Below are 24,478 nucleotides of genomic sequence, written 5' to 3'. Positions count from 1 at the left end.
ATATAGAATGAAGGGGAGGACTTAAAGAGAAGGGAATCCTGGTGGGTTCATTTCACCATTTCAGTACAACCCCTTGGTTGGTGGTTCCAGCAGAATAAAGCCATTTGTTAATGTGGTGTAGGTGGCTATGATACACTAATGTCTTTGTCTTCTGGGTGCTGCCTCATATTACTGAGGACTCTCCCTGGATATAGAGAAAACAGCCAGTTAATTCTCGGAGTATTTTCATCCTGTTACAGAGGCAGGGATCCATCACGTATATGGGGACTAAGCAGACTTGTTACAGAAGAGGCACATACCATGATTTCTTTTGGAGACCTTACTTTTGTTCTTTCCATTTTGAATGTACTGTATATGGTTTCTTTTTTGTTTGGAAACATGTAACTCTTCTGACTTAAGAACATGTGTCTAAGTCTCTTGATACTGTTGCCTCAATGACAATAGCAAGATCACCTTCTACGCTGAAAAGGGTCCAGTAACAAAGAAAAACAGTGGAATAGTTTGCTTAATAAGATGAACAGATGATGTAAATAGTGCGGAAGCATCTGGAGTTATTTTCCAGCTGCTGATATACACAAGTATTTCACAACCTTGAAAGACAGTCCTGTAATCTAAACAGCAATTTTATACTGCTGATGCATCATGTTCTTGATATTCAACCAAAGTCGAAAGTGCCTGTTTTCTTACTATTTCTATTCCACATTATTTCGTAATGTAGGATGCACATTAGCATAAACAGAATAATCTACACAATGTCTTGCTGTTTAGGTAATTATTACAATGAGCCAAGTTCAGAAATGACATAAATGTTGGTGTAAGTTACACATTGGTATGTCCCCACTGAAAGATCTTTTTCCTGAACCCATACTGCCAGTTTGTTTCTGTATTAGGGGAATGCAGACCCAGTGATATGGAGTCAGAGTTATAGGCAACAGTCAGCATGCGCCAACTCTCAATAGCTTATTCATTGTTTACTCAGTCCTTACTTGTGCAAAACTCCCATTGAACTCAATGGGCCATCTCCTGTCCCTGGTGATCAGCAGGCCTGGAGCCCAGCTAAAATTCAGTCACCTAGCCAAGCTCTTCACTCATAGAATGCTACTCCATTTCTGATTGTAGAGGCCTTCTCAGAAGGGACCAAGGAGCCTTTCTATGGCAACCCTGCTCAGTTGAAAAACTCAGCTGTCAGCTGGAAATGACAGACAAATCATGAAGGGGTAGGTATAATCCCTCAAGACTCTCTTGAAATGCAACCCCCAAAAGGCACTAGTTTAGCTGGGGACTTAGAATGAGCTTTCCCCATCCCAAGACCCTTATATCCCACTACCCCAATTGCTCTATGCAGATTATTGCAACTCCAGAGGTCTCAGCAATCCTTCTTCATGTAAAACAGAACCCACCCGGAGTCAGTAGGGGGAGATGGGAGTTCATTAGTGTGAGCTCTCTGCCATCTTCTAGGGCACTGCAAGTGCACAACATGGAACATATGAAGCAACAAAAACCCTATAACTCACTGTGAGGCAACTGCAGTACATATGAGGCTCACTTTATCAATGGGCAAACTAAATGACATGCCCAGAATTCAAGCACCCTGATTCCCAGTCTTCTCCTTTGACCATAGTATTACCTACACTCCCTCATCTACTTCAGTGACCTCCTTCTAATTTTAATAAGAGCTATAATATTTGAAATCCCTCTCTAATAATAATTGGAGCCTTTCATAATTTCATTTGTTTGTACTCTCCTACTCTAATTCAAATCTACAAATGACTACAATGGAAGCAGGCCTGGGCCCATCCTGATGTATTCTTCAAAAGAAGGACCATAGTCTGGTAAATTATAATTGCTGCAAAGGTATTTGCAAGTAATCAGCATTAGCTTTCTGGATGCAGTCTTGGCAACTGGAAGCAGTTTGTTCCTGTTTGAAATAAAATATTTTTTTTCTTGGCAGTGTAAATAAAAGATTGGGGGAGGGGGGGGCCCGCCGGGGGATTCAAACAATGTTATTGACTTTTCCACAAGGAAAACAATACAGGACTTGCTCCCACTCTCACTGAAATCAGTGAGAAATGTTCTTGTAGCATTTGTACATCTTGTAGGGCAGAGGAATGCTAACAACATTTATATAAAACTACTACACTTCCCTTTTTCCTGAACTTCAACCAAACTTTTTGCTGAAATCCAGGCCAGAGTTTGGTCTTTTCAAGACTTTTCAGAAACCCTTATACAGAGTTAAACGTCGGGGTTATTTTGTGTAAAACCCTGAAAAATAGGTATTAATAGTTTTCAGTCTACTTCAAAAGAGTGAGATTACCATATACTTCCTTAGTAAAACAAACATTTAATGCACACAGAAAACATTGCAAATAGCATTTGGAATACTATGAGAAACTTTTGAACAAAAACTATTAGTAAATACACTGGTGTTTCATTTCTGTTACACGTAGTCAACTATAAAGTGTTGACACAACATTCTAGACTTTAGCGCACACACATCAAAACACATTCCACTCTGATCTTCTCTCAGAGATGATTTTTCAATCTTTATAGTATGTTTGTAAGCTACAGATGTATCACCTGGACTCTTTAATGCTTGAGGAGAATGGCAGCACCTCAGTCCTTTCAAACACTTCAGAATCCTACCCGCAAAAAAACAAACAAAAAAAAAACCCACAACAACAACAGTCTGGGAATCTCCACAGCCAGAAACATTCTAGCTCTTAGGTTAATAGCTGACGAGACCTCAGTTGGTGGTGACATTTAAGTCTGTAGCCTGTATCCAAAGGGGTACACAGAGTGCGATCACTATACAAAAGATCCATTCTCTGAATCTCCCTAAGGCTTTTTACTCTATGGGGCAGTCTCTTTCCCTCATATGCCCAGCTAAATTAGGCAAGAATTTCCAACCCCTCCCATCTCTGAGCTTTGCCCCATTCTCTTTAACATAGACATAATCCCAGTTTAGAGCAGTCAGATGATAGCTAAATGTAAATTCCATAAGATCTGTGGTGTGTGTGAGTAACAAATGCCCTCCTCCCAGTTCTCCCTTTAGGGCCACTGAACATAACATGGTGGACCAAACATTCGCCTAATGGAGGGCTTCCCTGTAAGTAAAACTGGAATAGCATTCACCTGTATCCAAAGTGATATAGGGTTTGGGAACCGGTCCTCACAGCAGACATATCTCTTGGTCCTAAGTCAATCAGCTGTTGAGTCCACAGGACTGTCTTTAACTCCTATATTTATAACTTTTCCTCCCTTGTGCTCCAACTGTCTCAGCCCAGAGGGTGACTAGGGTGTGATATGCCAGGCAGATTGCCCCCAAAGAAAACTTCCTGTAAAGGTTCAGAAACTGCTGTTGAGCATGTCTAGTAACTGCCACATTCTAATCAGGATGTCTCTGGGCTCTTCTAGCTGAGTTTCCTGCCCTGTCCTCTGCAGCACATGTACAGAGTATTCCAACTAAAATCCACATGTCCTCCCCACTGATTCTCTCCCTTTGTTTGGGCCAAACAAAGTCAAATGTTGCAGCATAAAACTTGTAGGTTCTACTCCCATTGGAACCATGCTGCAGCTCCTAATGACCATCAAGAAGAACAAAGAACTTCAGTTGTTGGTTACAGATATGTGATGTCACATCAACAGAAGACTAGATACATACAGTGATAACCAGTACTTGTACAATGCAGTTTATAATAAAATATAAAAAAATAAAAAATATTTTATAATAAAATAGCAATGATTCAGATTTTACTTTTTTTATACAGGATTTCTTTAATTATGGCCTGGAATCTAAGGGTGGCTAGATGGAAGTTTATCTTTGTAGAGGTAAAACAGTAAAGACAGAAAGAAAAAAGAACAGTGATGAGAGTAGGGGAAGAGGAAAGGATGGGACAGGTTAGGATTGAGGTGCCTGAGCATAAGACATCACATATAGACTATGTTTTGAAGAAGATGCATTGCTTGCAGAATTCCCTTTATGGCTCTTAGGATTTGGGGCATGATCCTATACCAATTCAAGTTAATGGAGTCTTTCCAGTGATTCGACTGTTGCAGGCAGCTAGTATGCACCAATTTCCTGAAATGCCCTCAGCAAAATGAAGCAGACATCCAGCTTGAATTATTCCAGCCTCTAATGAAACAAACACAGACTGGATTAGTTTAGTCACTCATAAATGTAAACTTTTGTCTTTGGGTAAAAAAAAAATTTTTAAGAGAGCTAGAAGCCTCCTAGGTTTTTGCAACATGCATTGACAAAATCTTTTTCTCTCCCCATGTATTTTAGCAACTGCTGATTGCCCAACAAATGGAGATGTATTTTCAGTGAATTACAGAAGGCTTTCAAATAACTGAAAAAACAAACGTATGGGGCTGAAATAAATTCAATAAATAAATACAATTATTTCAAATGAAAAACACACTATAATCTCTTTTGACTTGAGACATCCTACCCAAAAGTCCAGTTTTCATACAACTTAGATGAAAAGGCAGTATACAATTCACTTATGTAATCTTCTTAGAATTAATTAGCATATGGCATATAGACATGACATTTTTATTATAGGATTAAAGATGTACAGGTCCAATAACAGAACGCAGAATAAGACGTCTCAGGGCAGATTGTCTGCACCACTCAGAAAGCAGCCAGATCACCTCTTAGGGGGTTACACTGGAGTGGGAGAATCCCTAGTGGGTGCAAAGTAAAGGGTTCTTATACCAGAACCCTATAGTTTGCAATGTAAGGGGTGTGAAGGGGCACGTAGGAGGCATAGCCAGAACACGCTGCACTCTAGCTATCCATGATGGGCAGATTTGGGGGAGGGATGGAGGCAGCCAGTCAGCATGGGCTGAAGCAACCTAATTTATATCAGGACTGGGACCAGCTTAGAGCCTAACTCAGGACTGGGGGTCAGCCAAGATCTGCATGGGGGACGCTCCCTAGCAATCTCCTGCCCCCTCAAAAAACCCTGTTCCATACTTCTTCCACCCACACCCTACAACCCTCCAGGTTCACACCCAGGTTCCTTCCCAGAAATTAATTCCCTCTCCCGCCGTGCCTCTGTTACCTCTGACTCCCCCATGCCTGTGCACTGCTTCTGAGGGGTGCAGGAAATATGTTTCTATTTTGTAGTTTCAATGAATTATTACTCAGAGTTTTCTATTGATAGGCCTACCAAGGAATCTATTTGTCAAAAAACATTTCCTGAATCTTTTTTGTCATCTGTATTGTTACAAATGTATTTGCTGAGAGGTATTTTGAAATAAATTACCAAAATAATTGAAAATGGCATGATTATATTGTGTTATTTTCACAAACAAAATATGCAGAATTTTAAAATATTGTGCGCAAAGTTTTTGGTGCAGAATTCCCCCAGAAGTATTTTATTGCTCTTTGAAGTCTTTTGTTGTGGCTGAACACATTGAGCATCTCTGTTGACTCTGGCAACTAGGCCACACCGCCCTGCATATAAGGGCAAACCTATGGACTCTGGTCACTAAACCATACTGCCTGAAGCCAAGGACAGCCTGCTGATTCTGGCCACTGGGCCATCCCACCCTGCATTGAAGGATAGTCCTGTTGATTCTGGTTGTTAAACCATACTACCCTGAATCTAGGAGCAGGCCCATGGACGCTGGCCACTGGGCCCTACTGTCCTGTACTGAAGGGCAGTCGTATGAACTCTGACCATTAGGTCATACTGTCCTGAGGAAGAGGGCGATTATTTGCACTTGGCCACAAGGCTATAATGACTGCCCCCCACACAATCCTTCATATATAAATTGACTAAATACAGAGAGTGCCCTACTGCCATAAAGTACAATGGTTGCTGAGATCTATAGCATGATGAGGAGAAAAAGTCTAGGGCAGAGAGGCACCACCCATCAAAGACCAGAACTGTATGTGGACATACTATAGTGACTGATGAGCATTCCAGAAAGGCTTACCAATACGTAAAGAGAAGACAAGGTTTGGGTAGACCGACAGAAGACAGTAGCTTTAAGGCACCAAGAAATGTTATTTAGAGCACTCAAAGGAAAAGACAGTTTCAAGGTAGTTAGCTCACCATGTTTTATGAATCCAGCCAATTCATGTTAACTAAGTCTGAGTCTGGTTCTTTGACTACAAGTGGTTTTAAAAATGCACACAGACAATATTATAAGCATGTACTTCTTTCTGTGCAATACAAACAAACCAAAGGAAATTATACTCCTATTTAAAATCTGTAATTACAAATCAGCTGCTGGTATGGCATTGAGAGTTTTGCCACTGACATGCGTAGGAGAAGGATCACACTCCCTAAGTTCATGTTCAGTTAAACCCTTTCCAAATGTATTTTTGGGATGCACTTCTGGCAAGGGAATATACAGCAAAGCACCTGTTCTCCTACAGTAAAAAAAAAAAAGTGTCCAAGAGATTACAAAAGACAAAAAAAGGAGACTAGACTTCATTGTAAATTTGAGCAATTAAAAACCATTTGCAACCAACATTACGAACAGAGCTTTATGTAACATGACATATCTCTGACTAAAGCTTTTAATCCTTGACCCTAAAACATTTATTACACAAGTGACATGTAGGGTCAATATTAAATTGCACCTTATAAAAACCAAGTTGGATATGTAAAATAAGGATCTATAAACTCGCACAAGTGAAATCATTTACTGAAATTCACTGCATCTCTGCTGTGCTCTATGGAGATAATAAGGGAGGACTGTAATTTTAATTGGTTCAATAAAGCCAACTCGTATTATGGTAAATGAATGTAAAAGCTAGATCAAAGCCAGCCTGCACAACTGGCCTGTCAGCGGCATCGTGGAAACAGAATTAGCAGCCCTTCCAGCACAGTGGTGAGCAGCGAGGAAGCACACTGCCATGCACAAGGTGATCCTCAAAGCTTTTTAATTTTTGTTTTTTTTTGTTTTGTTTTTTTTAAAAAGAGTTTCATCAAGTGAAGGGTCATTGATTTTTAATGTTGTCTGGTGAAGAGAAGAGGCAAAGAGCATAATGGATGTGGAGAGGGAGACAGAGAGAAAAGGAAAAGGATATATATAAATGAGGAAAGGATGCCTAGTGCATTCTAATGTCCCAGGGTCCTTCCCTTGGCCCTGCACATGATCCTGAACTAGAGAGACAGAAAGAGGACATTAATTAGTAGCTTCCTCTCATATGTTTCCCAGTGATATGACCTCCTCACAATGGTCCCAATCCTCATCCCAGTGACTATGCTGTGCACTAGGAAGTAATCTTCCCCTCGATAGATGATTTGTATCCACGTCTAAGACCTCAGTGCTGCAGTAGCCTCTGATCTTGACATGCTACTCTATCTAGGGTACTTATATTGCCCCACTACCTCATAATCTTTAATGTATTTATCCTCTCCCTGGGAGGAAGGGAAGAGCCATTAGCACTATTTTACACAAGTGGAAATAATTAACAGAAAATGACTTACCCAAGGTCACACAGGAAATTGAATTCAGGTCTCTCAAGTACCAGGTTACCACCCTAACCACTACACCATTCTTCATCTCTGTTAGGAGCAGGGGGTGAGGCTGCAAGTGGATCTCCATAGTCTCAGATCCTCTGCCTCCCACATACTCTCAATAGGAGGGCTTCCCAAAACCTGCCCTCCAAACAAGAGGCCTAAACTGGTTCCACTGTATTCAAGGCACTTGCAACTGAGGAGGAAGAAGTGGGACTTTGCCTTATAAAAAGAAGGGACTGGCTGCAGTTTACTAATCAGTTTCATCTCAGATGTCAGGAAAGGGCACTAGAGAACATTATCCACTTGATAACGTCCAATAAGCTCAACTTTAAAGGATTCTTTCCTCTCTATGAATACAATGAAACTATCAAGTATAACTTCCACCCCAACAATGCTGTCACAGGTTCTCACCTCACAAGATTACACTATATAAGCACTACACTATTTTCTGAGCCAACATGTTTTTACACACACACACACACACACACACACACTCAAAAACAAAAATCCAGTCTGAAAACTTATTCCCAGCAGACTCAGGTAGTGTAAGGCCCAGCTACATGGATGACTGTTGTAAAAGAAGACTCAAATAGGCACATGGAAACAGAAAGCAATAAAGGTTTAGGAGAGCTACCCTAAGAAGCAGCAATACTTTAATAATTATAACAATTTCTACTAGTTTCTGTGACACATAATCCCCATTAAAGGATAATATATTACTAATACCTGGTCTACAGGTATTTGTAAAGTAATTTGAGAATTTCAGATTGAAGGCCCTAAAGAAATGCAAAATATTGTTTTTGTTGTTACTATTACATATCCCTTTTAAAGTGTGTCTTTGCTGTGAATTTAAAAGTGCACTGTTTAATACAGAAAAGCACTGTCCATAGTACATAGAGTGGTATAAAATTACAGCATTAATAGAAATTCAGAAGAAGAAGAATTGTCATCTTTGTTCTGAATTGATGTAACCATTCAACAACTCAGAACCTACCAGGTACACAGCTCCAAACTGGGAGAACAGTGATGAGAGCCCAGTATTTGGAATTCACAAATGATAGAAAAGGAGACACTAAATATGAACCAGAAACTGCAAGTGGATGTGTATATAGGATCAAACCTTAACTAGAAGATATAAACACAGCAGCCAGTGGAATACTTAAATAGTAGAGTCAATTGGAAAAACACAAGCAGCACTAAATAAACAGGCCACATGTTCGTGGACAGATTGCAAATAAAAGGATATAGATTGAGCTAAACCTTCAAGGACACTATTAAAATAGCCAAGGAACTGTACATTTTTTTATGTTTGGAAAGCACTTAACCCATTGTGTTTGCTTCCAAAAAAACCCACCACCAACAGTATTATGTGTAAACTGGATGTTGGAGGCAAAGGGGATGTACAGGTTTCAGAGTAGCAGCCATGTTGGGATGTAAAAAGGAAGAAAAAACTTTCTGACACACCATCAAGGCACATGAATATGTAATTCAAAGCAGTTTGATCAAAAATAACTTCATTCAAGAAAAGTCAAATGACATTGGAACACACCCGAAACAAAATCAAATCTGGATTTCAACTAAGTTGTTAATATTGGTACATAAATATGGAATGGATAGTGACAAACTAATTTCCAGTCCTAGATTTTCTGTGTTGATAGCACCACTGTTCTAATGCACAGCTACAGGCACAGGATGAGAAGAGAGAAGAGGAGAGGAGAAGGCCCCATAGTAGGAGACTAACTTGGAAAAAGACTCGGAGCACCATTGTATGAGTACGAGAACAACCCAAATCTCAGCAGAATAAGCAGTTGTAAAAACCCATTGATTTTTACATATCAAAGGAATTAAGTAAAGTAATAAAATTCAAAACATAGGCAGAAAGCTGATCATGATGTCTGTTAAAACACCCCCCCCCCCACACACACAAAATCAGTGAAGAACAAGCAGTCATTGCAAAATCAACCAGCCACATGTAGCTTTCTCAAATAAGTACAGAGAATGGTAAATGATGGCAAGGTGCCGACCTCAGGCAGTATGGGAGAAAGTGATTGAACCACTGGTATTAAAAATTCCACCATGGCTGAACAGAGTAAAAGAGGTGATGAGAAGCAAAAAGGCATCCTTTAAAAGTTGGAAGAAAATAGAAAGGAGCATAAACTCTGACAAGTCACATGTAAAAGTATAATAAGGCAGACCAAGAAAGAATTTGAAGAACAAATAGCTAAGGACACCAACACTGAGAGAATTTTTTTTTTTAAAAGTACACCAGAAGTAAGAAGCCTGCCAAACAGTCAGTGGGGCTCCTGGACCACTCAAGGAAGATAAGGTGCTAAAGGACCATGTAAGGAAGATAAGGCTGTTGCAAAGAAGCTAAATGAATTCTTTGCATTGGTCTTCATTGAAGACGATGGAAGGGAGATTCCCATACCAAGCCTGAGGAACTGTCCCAGATTGAGGTGTTAGTTGAGGAGACTTTGGAACAAATTCATAAATTAAAAGTAATAAATCACTAGGACCAGATGGTAGTCACCAAAAAGTTCTGCCAGAGCTCAAATATGAAATTGCAGAATGACTGACCATGCTATGTGACCTATCACTTAAATCAGCCTCTGCACTAGAGGACCGGAGGGTAGAGTATTTTTTAAAATGGCTCCAGACGCACTTCTGTCTATTACGGGTTGATAAGCCTAACTTCAGTACTAGGCAAATTGATTGAAATTATAGTAAAGCACAAAAATCAGACATATAGAGGTACTCAGTGAGTTGGGGGACAGTCAATATGGCTTTTGTAAATGGAAATTGTTCTCAATCTATTAGAATTCTTTGAATGTGTCAACAAGAATGTAGATATGGGTGATGCAGAGGATATAGTGTACTTGGACTTTCAGAAAGCCTTTGACAAGGACCCACACCAAAGGCTCTTAAGCAAACTAGCAGGCGTGGGATAAGAGAGCAAGTCCTCTCCTGGATAATTACTGGTTAAAGGATAGGAAACAAAGGGTAGGAATCAATGGCCAGTTTACACAATGGAGAGAGTAAATAGCATCCCACAAGGTTCTGTAATGGGACCTGCGCTGATCAACATATTCATTAATGATCTGGCAAATGGGAATGAACACTGAAGTGGCAAAATTTATAGTTGATACAAAATTACTCAAGCTAGTTAAGTTGAAAGCAGACTGCTAAGACTTACAAAGGGATCTCACAAAACTGGATGACTGGGCAACAAAATGGCAGATGAAATTCAATATCGATAAATGAAAAATAATGCATATTGGAAAACATAATCCCAAATATACATACAAAATGATGGAGTCATTGTGGATAGTTCTCTAAAGACATCTGTTCAACATGCAGCGGTAGTTAAGAAAGCTAACAATGTTAGGAACCATTAGGAAAGTGATAGATAACACAGAAAATATCAGAATGCTGCTATATAAATCCATGGTACGCCTACACCTTGAATACTGCATGTAGATCTGGTCACCTCATCTCAAAAAGAGATACATTAGAGTTTGAAAAGGTGCAGAGAAGGGCAACAAAAATGATTAGTGGTATGGAACAGATTCCGTACAAGGAGAGATTAAAAAGACTGGGACTGTTCATCTTAGAAAAGGGACAACAAAGGCGGACTATTATAGAGGTCAAGTAAAATCATGAATGATATGGAGAAAGTGAATAAGGAAGCTGTTTATTTACCCCTTCACAGAACACAAGAAGTAGTGAGTCACTCAATAAAATTAATAGGCAGCAAATTTAAAACAAACAAAAGGAAATACTTCTTCACATAAACAATTGAGCTGTGGAACTCTTTGAGAGGTGATGCTGCAAAGGCCTAAAGTAAAACTGTGTTAAAAAAAAAGAATTAGATAAGTTCATGGAGGACAGGTCCATCAATGGCTATTAGCCAAAATGGCCAGGGATGCAACCCCATGCTTCAGGTGTCCCTGAAACTCGAACTGTCAGAAGCTGGAACTGGGCAACAGGTGAAGGATCACTCAAAATTCCCCTGTTCTGTTTGTTCCCGCAGAAGCACCTGGCACTGGGCACTGTCACAGACAGGATACTGGGCTAGATGGGCTATTGGTGTAACCCAGTAAAGCTGTTCTTATGTTCTCAGGCTGAATTCAGTTCCAGTGAGGGGCAATGACTCATGCCAACTCTACAACTTCTGTGTAGGTGAATGAGAGAAAGAATAGCCCTTTGGGTCCAAATCTGCCATTCTTACTGCCACTGAGTAGTAACTGATTTCAGTGGAGGAATAAATGGCTGTATTGAATTCAAAGGGAGTTTTGCAATTGACTTCAATGGGGCCAGGATTTCACCCAATGGATCCAACTCAAAAAGGGTGGAAGAACTGTGTCCTTTCAGTCAAGGCAGTGGAAGAAATCCAGAGCCCTCAGTTAAAGCCAGAGGGCCCGATTCGCCATTATTCTGCACAGATAAAATGTCTTCAAGTTGAATGTAAGGCTTTGCTTCATTCAGACAATTATCCTCATTTTACAGATGGGGCTAAAAGATACGGAGATTTGACCAGGGATAGACAGAAAGTTAGTGGCAAAGCCATTACTAAAATTCAGGCCTTCCTGACTCCCAGCTCTGTGCTAATTCCTAATTCTTCTACACCACACTGCCTTTCACAGCTAATGGTTTAATCACTAAACATTAATATAAATGTTTAATTATATTAAGGAACCTCTAATATATAGTGACTGATGAGAAATCCCTGTTTTTCCTTTATTTCCATAATTTTCATTCAGATATACAAAAAATAATTGCAGTCACTATAGTAATAGAGGCAAATCTTATGTCTTGATATCTGCAGTTGTAGGATTTCACGTTATGCATCTAGTAGTTTTTAGAAGCTAAACAGATTACGTTCTGGTCAATATTTGGATAGGAGACTTTCATGATAAACCTAGATGCTGTACATAGTATTTTTGATTAAAAAGGTGAAGCTTAAATACCTATATTTAAGAATCAAGCCCACAGCATTTACTGTGGTGTGGTAGTTTCCAAAATAGCGGGTGAATTTATGATGGGGCAAGGCCCCCTTTTTTCCCTTATTCTGAGGAGTCCTAGATACACAGACTTCTTTATTCCAACACAATAAAAAAAATATTTTTCAATATGACTCCACATAGAGAATATTTGTTTACCTGAATTATAGCCAGAAAGTCCATACTACTTTGCCAAAAAATGGAAGATTATTTTTACAGTCCACATTTAACAGAAACCATTTAATGCAGCTCTAATAAATCTTATCACATGATCTCAAATCATCTCCAGTTAACACATGGAGGTTGTGTTCCTATTTGTTAAACTAGATTATCAGAAAAAATTCTCATTAAAATGTTTTTCTACACACTAAAAAGTTTCCTTGCTGTGTCTAAAGCGAACAGTAATATATTACATTATCACACTGTTCCTGTTACATTTATCCTTCTATATCTTTCACTTATCCTCTGAAAACAACATACTGTACATTTCTGTTTTCCTGTAACAAAATCCAGGCTTAATGTTGATTTTGTCATGTGCCTTCATTTCAACTGGTACTGGTTTTGTTTTTCTTGGACCCAGCTAAAGCTAAGTATACTGCAACATAGCTTATTTCATGTCAAAATATTTTGTGCTACACATACTGACTGATCAGGAGTTGTTTTCTCTAAACACAGCAAAGATTTCCTCTTGTTGTTTCAGGATATTTCTAAAACGTGCCTCTGAGCTTAAGGCTAGGGTTTGATTAATGCATGATTTCCTCTTTAAAATTAGAAACAGGAATCATGAGTGATGGTTAATAATTTTCATTTGCTCTTCTGCTCTGTTTTCCAAGCAGACTAATTAAGGTCCTGGTTCCCAGGCCTGATTAGGGCTTCTTTTACATCTGACTGCAGTTTGCAGATAGTGCTTCAAGGCAGGAACTCATGCTTATTTTCAGTAAATGGGAACAATCTGGAAAGGAACAAGAAGGTTGGGTTTTTTTCTCCTTTAATGAGAGAAATCGTGATGTCTTTTGCAGGAATCAACATAATTTAACAATAAATGTCAGAATTGGAAGCAAAGTAACAAGGCACCGATTTATGTTTTCAGAACTGCATGGTGTAGGCATGTTATTAGTAACAGCTCTTTTACACTTTTACTGAATGTGTTGGATTGATTGGCATTGGGTCAATCTATATTGGTTTAAATTTAACATGAATCCAGAGAACTGTAATGCTTCCTTGCCTACTCCACCTGTTTAGTCTCCGAGACTCCTACACTGATGTATTCATGATATTGTGCAGTACCTACTGGACATCCCAGCCACCAGGCAGATTCCAGCTATTGGTCAGCAAGGGTGGAAAGACACAAACTGGTGTAAACAACCCAATCACAGACCTGAAATAGGAAGTGGAGGGAGGATCCATTGGACAAAGATCCCACACCTACCAATTAGAAGAAAGGATGTGCATCCCCTCCCATACACACCACTGTGTCCCTTTTAAGCTTGGCTTTAGCAAAGAGAAAAAAGAAAAAAAGAAAAAGAACACCCAGGGTTCACCCATCAGCAGATTTAAGACAAATGTCCTATAATGGACTGATTGATGATTGACGATCCCTGAATTAGAGGATGATCTCTACCACGGATTTACATATGGGTCCTGAGAGGACTCAGGAATCTGATCCTGGAACTGCAGATCCACCCGCAGTAGGTACAGACATTTTGTGGTAGGCCAGCAGCCTGCTGGGAGAAAGTTTTCAGCTTCGAGGGCAAGGTGCTTCTCCTCGAAGTGAGCCACTGCCTGATATGGAGCCATTGGCATCAGTTGGTGGCTTGCTCTTCCCAGCTTGTGATGTCCACTCAGTTTTCTTAAGATATGCTTTCAGTGTCTCTTCGTAGTGTTTCCTCTGACTATTGTGGGATCTCTGACCAGAGGTGAGCTGAGAGCAGAGAATTTGTTTTGGGAGGTGAGAGTCTGGCATCTGCACACAATGTCCAGCCCAGCGAAGTTGATGCTTGAGGATCACTGCTTCAATACTGGTGACATTGACTTCAGTGAAGATACTGGCATTAGTGCAGTGATCTTGCCACTTGTGGTGAAGGATCTTCCGGACGCATTGTTGGTGGTACCTCTCCAAACTCTTGAGGTGCTGTCGATAGGTCACCCAGGTTTCGCATCCACAGAGGAGTGTAGGAACAACAATAGTCTTATAGACCTGGATCTTGCTGTCCTGCCGTAGCTCACGGTCCGTGAAAATGCGTCAGAGCAATTTCCCAAAGGAAGCACTTGCACACTGGATCCTGTGCTGGATCTCACTGGCAATTTTTGCATTTTGAGAAAGGTAGCAAAAGTGCTCAACTGTCTCCAAAGTCTGGCCCTCGATGGCGATTTGTGAAGAAAGTCATACTAGCAACTCAAAGCTGAAGCCCAAAGGAAAATCCGTGGCATCAGAAATAAGTGGTGGAGAGAAAAGGCCAAGGAGATTGAACTTTATGCTGACAAATATGACATAAGGAGTATCTTTCAGGCAACAAGGGCCATTTACAGCCCATGCTCCCATGGACCCACACCACTCCAAGTCCAAAACGGACCAACGTATTTTAAGGACAGCAAAGCCATAAAAGCCAGATGGAAGGAGCTTTTCGAGTTACTCCTGAACCATAAGTCAACTGTCTCTGATGCCACTATTGAATCAATATCTCAATGACAATGAAAGAGAATCTCTTGCTGACCCTCCCACCCTCGAATAGTAACACAAGCCATTATGCAAACTAAGAACAACAAGACTGCAGGGCCAGATGGCACACCAGCTGAAGTCTACACATTTGGAGGTGAAGAACTGGTAGGGAAGCTCCACGCACTTTTTCTTCATATCTGGAACAATAAGAAGATTCCAAAAAGACTTGAGAAACGCTAACGTTGTTACAATCTTTAAGAAAGGAGATAAGTCGGCGTGTGGAAACTATTGAGGCATTGCCTTGCTATCTACAGCAGGGAAAATTCTTGCACATATCCTCTCAAACTGATTACTTCCCCTTGCTGAGGAAATACTGCCAGAATCTCAGTGTGGTTTGAGACCATCCCGCAGGACAACAGACATGATCTTCATTCCACAAAAAATCTCAGGCGCAAAAATCAGGACCTTTCATGACTACTTCCCCTCTCAATCCTTGGTTCTCAAAACATTTGAGCACCCTGTGGGCCGCTGGAGATGTAGGGATTTGAGAAAAACTGGGCCAAGCTTATTATATGGTTTCAGGACAAATCTTTTTATTATGTTTTGTCAGACCACTTCTGTCTTTCCACTCAGATGTATGTTTGTTCTCCTTCCCATAGAATCACAGAAATGTAGAACTGGAAGGGACCTTAAGAGGTCACCTAGTCCAGCCCCCAGTAAACTAAACCATCCATGACTGGTGTTAGTCCAACCTGTTCTTAAAAATCTCCAAGATGGGTATTCTGCAAACTCCTTCAGAAGCCTATTCCAGAGCTTATTTACCCTTATAGTTAGAAAGTTATTCTTAATATCTAACCTAAATCTCCCTTGCTGCAGAGTAAGTCCATTACTTCTTTTCCTACCTCAAGTGGGCATGGAGAACAACTGATCACATTTCTTTTTATAACAGCCCTTAACATATTTGAAGATTTAACACGTCCCCTCTCAAGACTAAACCTCAAGGCCAGTTTTTTTAACCTGTCCTCATAAGTTAGATTTTGTAAACCTTTTGTCATTTTTATTGTTCTCCTCTGCACTCTCTCCAATCTATCCACAGCTGAAAGTGTGGCACCCAGAATTGAACACAGTACTCCATCTGAGACCTCACTGGTGCCAAGTAAAGCAGGACAATTCTCTTCTAGGTCTTACATATGACACCAAATAATACACCCCAGAATGATATTAGCTTTTTTTGCAATTGCATTATAGTTTTGACTCATTCAATTTCTGATCCATTATAACCCCTAGATCCTTTTCAGCAGTTGTATCACCTAGTCTTTTATTTCCCATTTAATAGCTGTGCATTTAATTTTTCCTTCCTAAGTGCAGTACTTTGCACTTGTCTTAATTGAATTTCACCTTGTTGATTTCAGAACAATTCTCCAATTTGTCAAGATCATTTTGAATTCTAATCCTGTCCTCCAAAGTGTTTGCAACCCTGACTAGCTTGGTGTCATCCACAAATGGCATAAGCATACTTTTCACTCTATTATCCAAGTAATTAATGAATATATTGACTAGTACCAGAACTGACCCCTGCAGGACCCCACTAGAAACATGATCCCAGTTTGACAGCGAACCATTGTACTTAAAAAGTAGTAACCAATTTTTCAACCAATTGTGCACATTACACTAATTTCATCTAGACCACATTTCCCTAGTTTGCCTATGAGAGTGGCAGGTGGGACTGTGTCCAAAGCCTCACTAAAAATCAAAGAGACAAGTTGTGTGAGATATCATTTATTGGACCAACTTGTGTTAGTGAGAGAGATAAGCTTTCGAGTTTACACAGACCTGTTCTTCAGGTCTGGGAAACATACTCAGTGTGTCACAGCTAAATACAAGATGGAACACATTGTTTAGCATAAGCAGTTAACGCACATATCAAGGGGCCATTCAAGGTGATGTGGCCCCTTAATACATATTTTAAGGAACCGTTCAAGGTTAAGGGGCCACATTACCTTGAATGGCCCCTTGATATGTGCGTTAACTGCTTATGCTAAACAATCTGTTCCATCTTGTATTTAGCTGTGACACACTGAGTATGTTTCCCAGACCTGAAGAAGAGCTCTGTGTAATCTTGAAAGCTTGTCTCTCTCACCAACACAAGTTGGTCCAATAAAAGATATTAACTCACCCATCTTGTCTCTCTAATATCTTGGGACCGACACAGCTACAACACTGCCTACTAAATTCAAGATATGACACCTACAGCTCCTCCCCCGCTCCATCCACTAGGCTAGTAACCCTACCAAAGAAGGAAATTAGGTTGGTTTGACATAGATTCATAGATACTAGGTCAGAAGGGACCATTATGATCATCTAGTCTGACCTCCTGCACAACGCAGGCCACAGAATTTCACCCACCCACTCCTGCGAAAAACCTCACCCCTATGTCTGAGCTACTGAAGTCCTCAAATCGTGGTTTAAAGACTTCAAGGAGCAGAGAATCCTCCAGCAAGTGACCCATGCCCCATGCTACAGAGGAAGGTGAAAAACCTCTAGGGCCTCTTCCAATCTGCCCTGGAGGAAAATTCCTTCCCGACCCCAAATATGGTAATCAGCTAAACCCTAAGCATATGGGCAAGATTCGCCAGCCAGATACTACAGAAAATTCTTTCCTGGGTAACTCAGATCCCACCCCATCTAATATCCCATCACAGGCCATTGGGCCTATTTACCATGGATATTTAATGATTTCTTCTAGACAAATTCATGCTGGGTATTACTTAAAAACATATTATCCTCTAGGTATTTACAAACTGTAATTTATTCCAGTATCTTTCCAGTTATCAAAGTTTGGCTAACTGTTCTACAATTCTCTGTGTCCTCTTTGTTCCCCCTTTTAAAGATAGGTACTATGTTTGTCCTTCTCCAGTCTTCTGGGACCTCACCTGTCCTCTGTAAGTTTTTGAAAATAACTCCTAACAGTTCTGAGAATGCTTCAGTTAGTTCCTTAAATAAATACCCAAGAACAAATTTCATCAGGCCCTGCCAACTTGAACACAGTTAACTTATCTATCCTTAAACTTTTATTTTCCTGTTTTGGCTTGCATTCCTTCCCCCTTGATGTTAATATTGATTGTGTTAAGCACCTGGTCACAATTAACCCTTTTAGTAAAAGAATGAAGCAAAATAGGCATTAAACACCTCAGTTTTCTTGGTGTCGTTCATTCTTTGCACGCCTGCCTCGCTAAGTAAGGAACTACACTTTCCTTCATCTTTCTCTTGCTCCTAATTTATAGAAACTCTTATTTTTGCCTCTTATGATTCTTGCTGGTGTGCCTTAGCCTTTCTGATTTTCTCCCCATGTGCTTGCATTATTCTTTTGTGCTCCTCCTTAGCAATTTGTCCATGTTTTCACTTTTTGTAGATTTCTTTTTGATTCTCACATCATTAAAATGTTCCTGATGCAACTATTGGCTTCTTACCATTATACCTATTATTCCTTCACATCCGGATAGTTTGCTGTTGTGTCTACTTTATTCCTTAATTTTTCTTCTTGGGGACCCTACCTATCATTTCTGAGGCTGTTAAAGACTGCTTTTTTTAAGTCCATTGTCCTTATTCTGCCTCTCTCCAAGGCTTTCCTTTCCTCTGAATCATGAAATCTATCATTTCATGATCACTTTCATCCAAATTGCCTTTAACCTTTAGATTTGCAATCAATTCATCACAGTTAGTCTGAATCAAGTCTCAAATGGCTGTCTGCTTGGGTACTTCCTCCAGCTTCTGAAACAAGAAGACATCCCCGATATATTCCAAGAACTTATTGAACATTTTGTGTTTTACCATAATACTTTTCCAAACAGATGTCTGGGTGGTTATGGTCCCTAACCAGACCTTGTGTGCTAGGTATTTTTTATTTGTGAAAGAAATTTGTTCTACCACCTCCTGATTTTGTTGTGTATAATAGACCACTACCATCTCATCACCCGTTTTTTTCCTTTATCTTCACCCAGAGACTTTCAACTGGTCTGCCTCACCTCCTGCTAGACCTCAGAACAAGCATATATAGCCTTGATATACCATCAATATCTCCTCACTTTTTCCTCTCCCTGTTCTCATGAACAAGCTATACTCCTCTATACCAATATTCCTCTCGTGAGATTTATCCCTCCAAGTCTCTGTGATACCAATTAAGTCATGATTTAGCTTGTGTACTAAGACTTCCAGTTCTTCCTGTTAATTCCCCATACTCCTTGCATTTGTGTACATCTAAAATGTTGAGAATATTCCCCAACGGTAATCCCCATCATTGCTCTTATAACCCAATTGTAATGCCCCCCCTCACTATTTAGCCCTTTGATAATGTCAACTTTTTTTATACCTACCTGTAAGCTTTTGTCACCTGCCACATTTGAACCTAGTGTAAAGTCCTTCACTCTAGGTTGGTGAATCAGTGTGTGAACATGCTCTTCCCCTTCTTGGTTGGGTAGACCCTCATCTTTTCCCAGCAGTAATCTTTTCCAGAGCAGCATCCCATGGTTGCAGAAGCTAAAGCCCTCCTATTGACACCATCTTTTGAAGCCATGCATTCATCTCCAAGATGTGCATGCGCTTTCCTGGGCCTTTACCCTCAACCAGGAGGATGGATGAGACCACCATCTGTGCCCCTGACTGCTTCCCCCTAGCTCCCAGAGCCCTGCCACCATTGCTGATCTGTCCAGAGTCATCCCTGGCAGTATCACTGGTGCCCACATGGATGAGCAGCATGGGGTAGTGGTCAGAGGGATGGATAAGCCTCAGCAACTTTTCCATAACATCTCAGATCCTGACTCCTGGCATGCACCACACTATCAGTCATTGCTTCCCTGAACTGGATCCTCTCCATCTGCTGTACTCCTGTGACTCCACGCTGCCAGTTGGGTAATGCTTCTTTTACTTTTTTAAAAAAGCCGTTTACCAGTAACAGAGTATGAAAGGATCAGAAGCATAGAATGCTTCTAGTTACACATCTTCCTTTAATGTGGTTCCTTACCCTGACAGACATGATTTTTATTTTATTCTTAATTTTGAATGTCTAGGACAACAAATATTCAATGAAATATTTTTAATGCAGCTGTTATATGTTGATGGGAAGAAAAGTGCTAATATAAATATTTTCCCTATAAGACAGTTTTTAAAAAGGACCAAAAAAATGAAGTAGTTTTTATTGGGCTCTAGGACAACACCAAAGCTACTGTATGAACTTCCAGGGAACCCACAGTAAAGCCCACTACTTCCAAAAGTCAGTCTTATGATTCAGCATTTTTCCTGATCTTATTACTAATTAGGTCTGAATGCTATAAATATAACAAGTCTTCAACGTAAATGAAAATACATGTTGATAATATTAAAGCCCTGAACAAAAAGTCATACACTGTCTCTTTATACTTTAGCAGTAAAGGCTGTTAACATAGCAAGGGCTAGATCAGTGGTTCTCAAACTGTGGGTTGGGACCCCAAAGTGGATCATGACCCCGTTTTAATGAGGTTGCCAGGGCTGGCTTAGACTTGCTGGGGTCCGGGGCCAAAGCTAAACCCCAAGCATGAGAGCTTCAGCCCTGGGAGGCAGGGCTCAGGTTACAGGCCCCCTGGCCTGGGAAGGTGGGGCTTTGGCTTTGCCCCTCCACCCCTGGGGTGGTGGGGCTTGGGCAGGCTCAGACATCGGTCCCCCCTCCTAGGGTCCTATAGTAATTTTTGTTGTGAGAAGGGGGTCGTGGTGCAATCTAACCCTGGGCTAGATTGTTGCTTTAAGCCACATGATAGGAGAAATGCAGAAGTATGCTACTCCAACAGCAGATTTGGCATCTCCTGTACGTAGGTATGTACAATACCTCCAGGAACACTGAAGATGTGCACACAGCAGTGGCATCTACTATAACTTTCTATGAAGTGGGGTATGCACTTCCACTGGGCTAAATAAAGGATTCAGGAGTCTAATTTTAGGAACCCAGCATTGAAAATCCAAGAGCTCTACTGTGTCATCACTTGTAAGCTCCAATTGATTTCAAGCATTATCTTACATTACTATATCCCACAGTTTCTGTGGAGGGTTGCATATGTCTTACAGATTTTATCTGGAAGTCTCCTATTTAAGTACTGACCAGGTCCAATATTGTTTAACTTCTATATAACACTGAGTAACTTACAACCGAAAGCCATATTATGCAAGTCCATTATACAATGTTGTTCTCTCCACAGTCTCACCTCCCTTTTTTTGTCTGATGTCTTTTCTGCTTTCTCTCTCTCTCCCTGGGTAAATATGTATTATTTAACTCTGTAAAGCATTTCAGGCTGCACAGAAGTTTGCATGAAAGACACTATTCAAAGCATTATTTTAAACACACACACACACAGTAAGGGAAGCTATGAAACTACTCAGTTACACTTGTGAATAGGGGAAGACAACTTTGTTTTAACAAGATTTTCACATTAACTAATTTTATTTGATTAGATATTAAAAGACCACAATGACTATCATGACAAGGAGGTGTATTTTGAAGAGAAGGAAAATAAAAACAGAGGAGAAAGGATGGGAAATGAAGCCTTCCTTGTCTTGGCAATAAGAGTTACACGAAAAAAACTCACCATTTTCGGTGACTGACAGATTCATGAATTATGTTAGTGTGTCCAGGACTCATGTTTACCATCTGATCATGTAAGTGTTTTTTTAGAATAAAACAGTTAGGGTGTGTGTCTGAAGAAAGCAGACTGAGATTTTGATGACTCAAACACAAGATTCATAGATTCCAAGGCTAGAACAGACCCCTGTGATCATCCAGTCTGAGCTCCTGTAAAACACAGGCCACAACATACCCCCCAAAAAAATTCCTAGAGCAGCAGATGCACTACACACTTTGCCAATGCCCTCCGTTCTTTTTATCCCGCACAGACAAGTACTACAGATCACATTCATATTTTGTTATTAATCCACTTCGTCCTCCTTACGTCACTATGTCGTAAGTCAGAAATGTATATTAAATCAGTAAGAAAAATATGTTTAAGTTATTTCTGGCCTTTGTGTGTGTCAGGACATCATTCATTTAAAAAAATAGCATTCAATGTGGGGTTTGACAGGTCGTTTAGAATTGGTCTTATTACAGGTGGGGCTGGTAGCCTATTAAGGTTGCCCAACGCTTCCTATTACAAAATTATGTTTTCAGCTGCTTATAACTTTGCCAAACGTAACTTGTTTGAACTAAAATTTTCCATTCCAGGTATCTGCCTCAGGGTATGCCTTTTTAGAACATTTCAGCCAATAGGGTTCATCTATTTCTGAGAATGAGGATAGAAAAAAATGTTGTTCTGCAATATTAAAAAATTCTGGTGACCTTTTACTTGAGAATCTCAACACCCTCATTCCTTGGGGCAGGAACTTGAAATGTGGGGACAGGGATGACCTTTGTATTAGGTATGTGACTTTTGCTGTCCTGTGAAAATTCACCCAAATTTGGCCAAGTTTTCAAGCCTCTCAAAAATAGAAGTTGCACGTGCTCAGTAGAGACTATAGAGCTTAAAAGCTAAAATCTTCAAAGATTCAATCCTCATTGCACATGCTTCATCCTAGAACTTACCAGACTGCATTTACCTTCCCCACAAAGTGATTGAGCATGCTCCAGCGTAGGCTACAGGGGCAGAGCTCGATTTATTCCATACTGATATTTGAAATGCTGTGGTTGTTACCTTCCTAGTTGTCTTAAATTTGAAAATTTAAATAGGAAAATCATTAAGCTATTTTAAAATTAAACACATAGGGCCTTATTGTCATTCACAATAAAGCCCTTTTCTACCACTCTGACAGTATAAAAGGACTTAAGGTGAGTACAAATGTAACTGCCAACAGAGATTGCCAGTCACCATTAGATGGAAGAAGTCATTTTAAGTTGTTACCTTCAGCCTTTTCCAATGAATGTCCTTTCACTCAATGTACAACGCATTTATCTGCAGCATCCTTCCATGCACCTACAGAAAATGATTTTATTTATTTTGCACTTTGCTTGTTGTGTGTGCGAGGTTATTTACGAGTGCTTGTTTCAGTTTTGTTTTGGAACGTAAATATGGAATATTCAGTTAATTTTTTTTATCTACTTTACAAAATGTTTTGTGGGCAGGCTACCTTTTGCTAATTATCTTTTGCATTTAAATTTTGTTAAGACATTCGGAATTCCTCAGGCATCAATACCCAAATATATTTTTATTTTGTATTATATTGTCTTAGCTTAGCCCCAAGTTGGTAATATTAATAAATTAAACCAGTGTCTTAGAAATGGAAGGCTCTATATGACTTAACAACAATCCCCTTCAGACATTCAGTCCCACTTTTATTAACATATTTTCCTATTTATAGTTCTTTTAATTGGGCAAGAAATTTGGAATTTTCTTAACCAAGAAATGATTTAGAGAAAAGTTTAATATGCTATTGCCACTGTTTAAAATTCAACTGTGCTCACTAAAGTTAAATATTCCATGGATTCATATAGAATTATTCTCATTTACATTAAACACTTACGGGAATCAGAAAACAGCAGCTGATTATATGCCTTTCAAGGAATACTTTGTACCTGGGCTAATCAATTTTATACTATGAAATGTCATCAAAGTCCTTCACAAAAGAAATATAGGGTAACACTGAAATCAGTGAAATTAATATAAAGTTTAAAATGATTGAACAATGTATATTAGCATTGTTTCATGTTTCTAATTTGACTAGTATGTTCTAACTAGTAAGACCTAACAAATGAAGGCTTATGAGTAACATAAGCAAGAAAAGAAGGCAACCCCGTCTTGATCAGGATCTCATTTAGGCTGAATGGTTTTAACAACATTGTACCAATGGTAAGTGTTGACTTAAAACTAAGCAGTGTATCTTCCCATTCTGTGTAAAACATCTGCATTATTTGAAACCTTGAATACCTGAGATTGCATTGTGCCCCACTGTGGAACAGTCCCATGGATGCTCATTCATGATGACATTTTCCAAGTGTAGACAGGCCTACGGAGGTGCCTGAGGAGTGGCCTATGCAAGTTTTAAAGTGAACTGAATCAGGGTGGAACACTTCCCTCCCACACTCTCCTCCTGCCCACAGGTCTGTGTGTAGTATAAACTGAAAGGTGCTTAGTAGATAAATGCTAATAATAAAACTTGGATCCTGACATTTAAGATTTGACCCAACCATACAAACCCTAAGCAAGCCATTACTGAGGTCAATGGCTGTTCTACCAGACTAAAAACAAAATAATTTGTTCTTGAAAGCATATATTCAGAGAAACAGGCAAGGAGGCACAGAGGAATATAAATTTAAAAACCTATGA

The 24,478-nt window shown here is 39.8% G+C and overlaps 1 long non-coding RNA gene across 4 annotated transcripts in view; it reads right to left on the bottom strand.

Annotated features, from left to right (window-relative positions):
* Positions 1 to 2,321: 2,321 nt before the first annotated feature.
* LOC140912673 (uncharacterized) overlaps positions 2,322 to 24,478 on the bottom strand; it is a 70,765-nt gene continuing 48,608 nt past the window's right edge. For all 4 annotated transcript variants that reach the window (XR_012159349.1, XR_012159346.1, XR_012159347.1 and 1 more), the window contains 2 exons: positions 23,057 to 23,128; positions 2,322 to 4,132 (listed from right to left, as the gene is read on the bottom strand). This is a non-coding gene — a long non-coding RNA (uncharacterized lncRNA). The remainder of the gene's footprint in view (positions 4,133 to 23,056; positions 23,129 to 24,478) is intronic.

The sequence above is a fragment of the Lepidochelys kempii genome, chromosome 1, assembly GCF_965140265.1.
Source record: "Lepidochelys kempii isolate rLepKem1 chromosome 1, rLepKem1.hap2, whole genome shotgun sequence".
Taxonomy (NCBI): Eukaryota; Metazoa; Chordata; order Testudines; family Cheloniidae; genus Lepidochelys; species Lepidochelys kempii.
The sequence above is the reverse complement of the archived record's forward strand: the minus strand, read 5'-3'. Positions and strand labels throughout refer to the sequence as shown.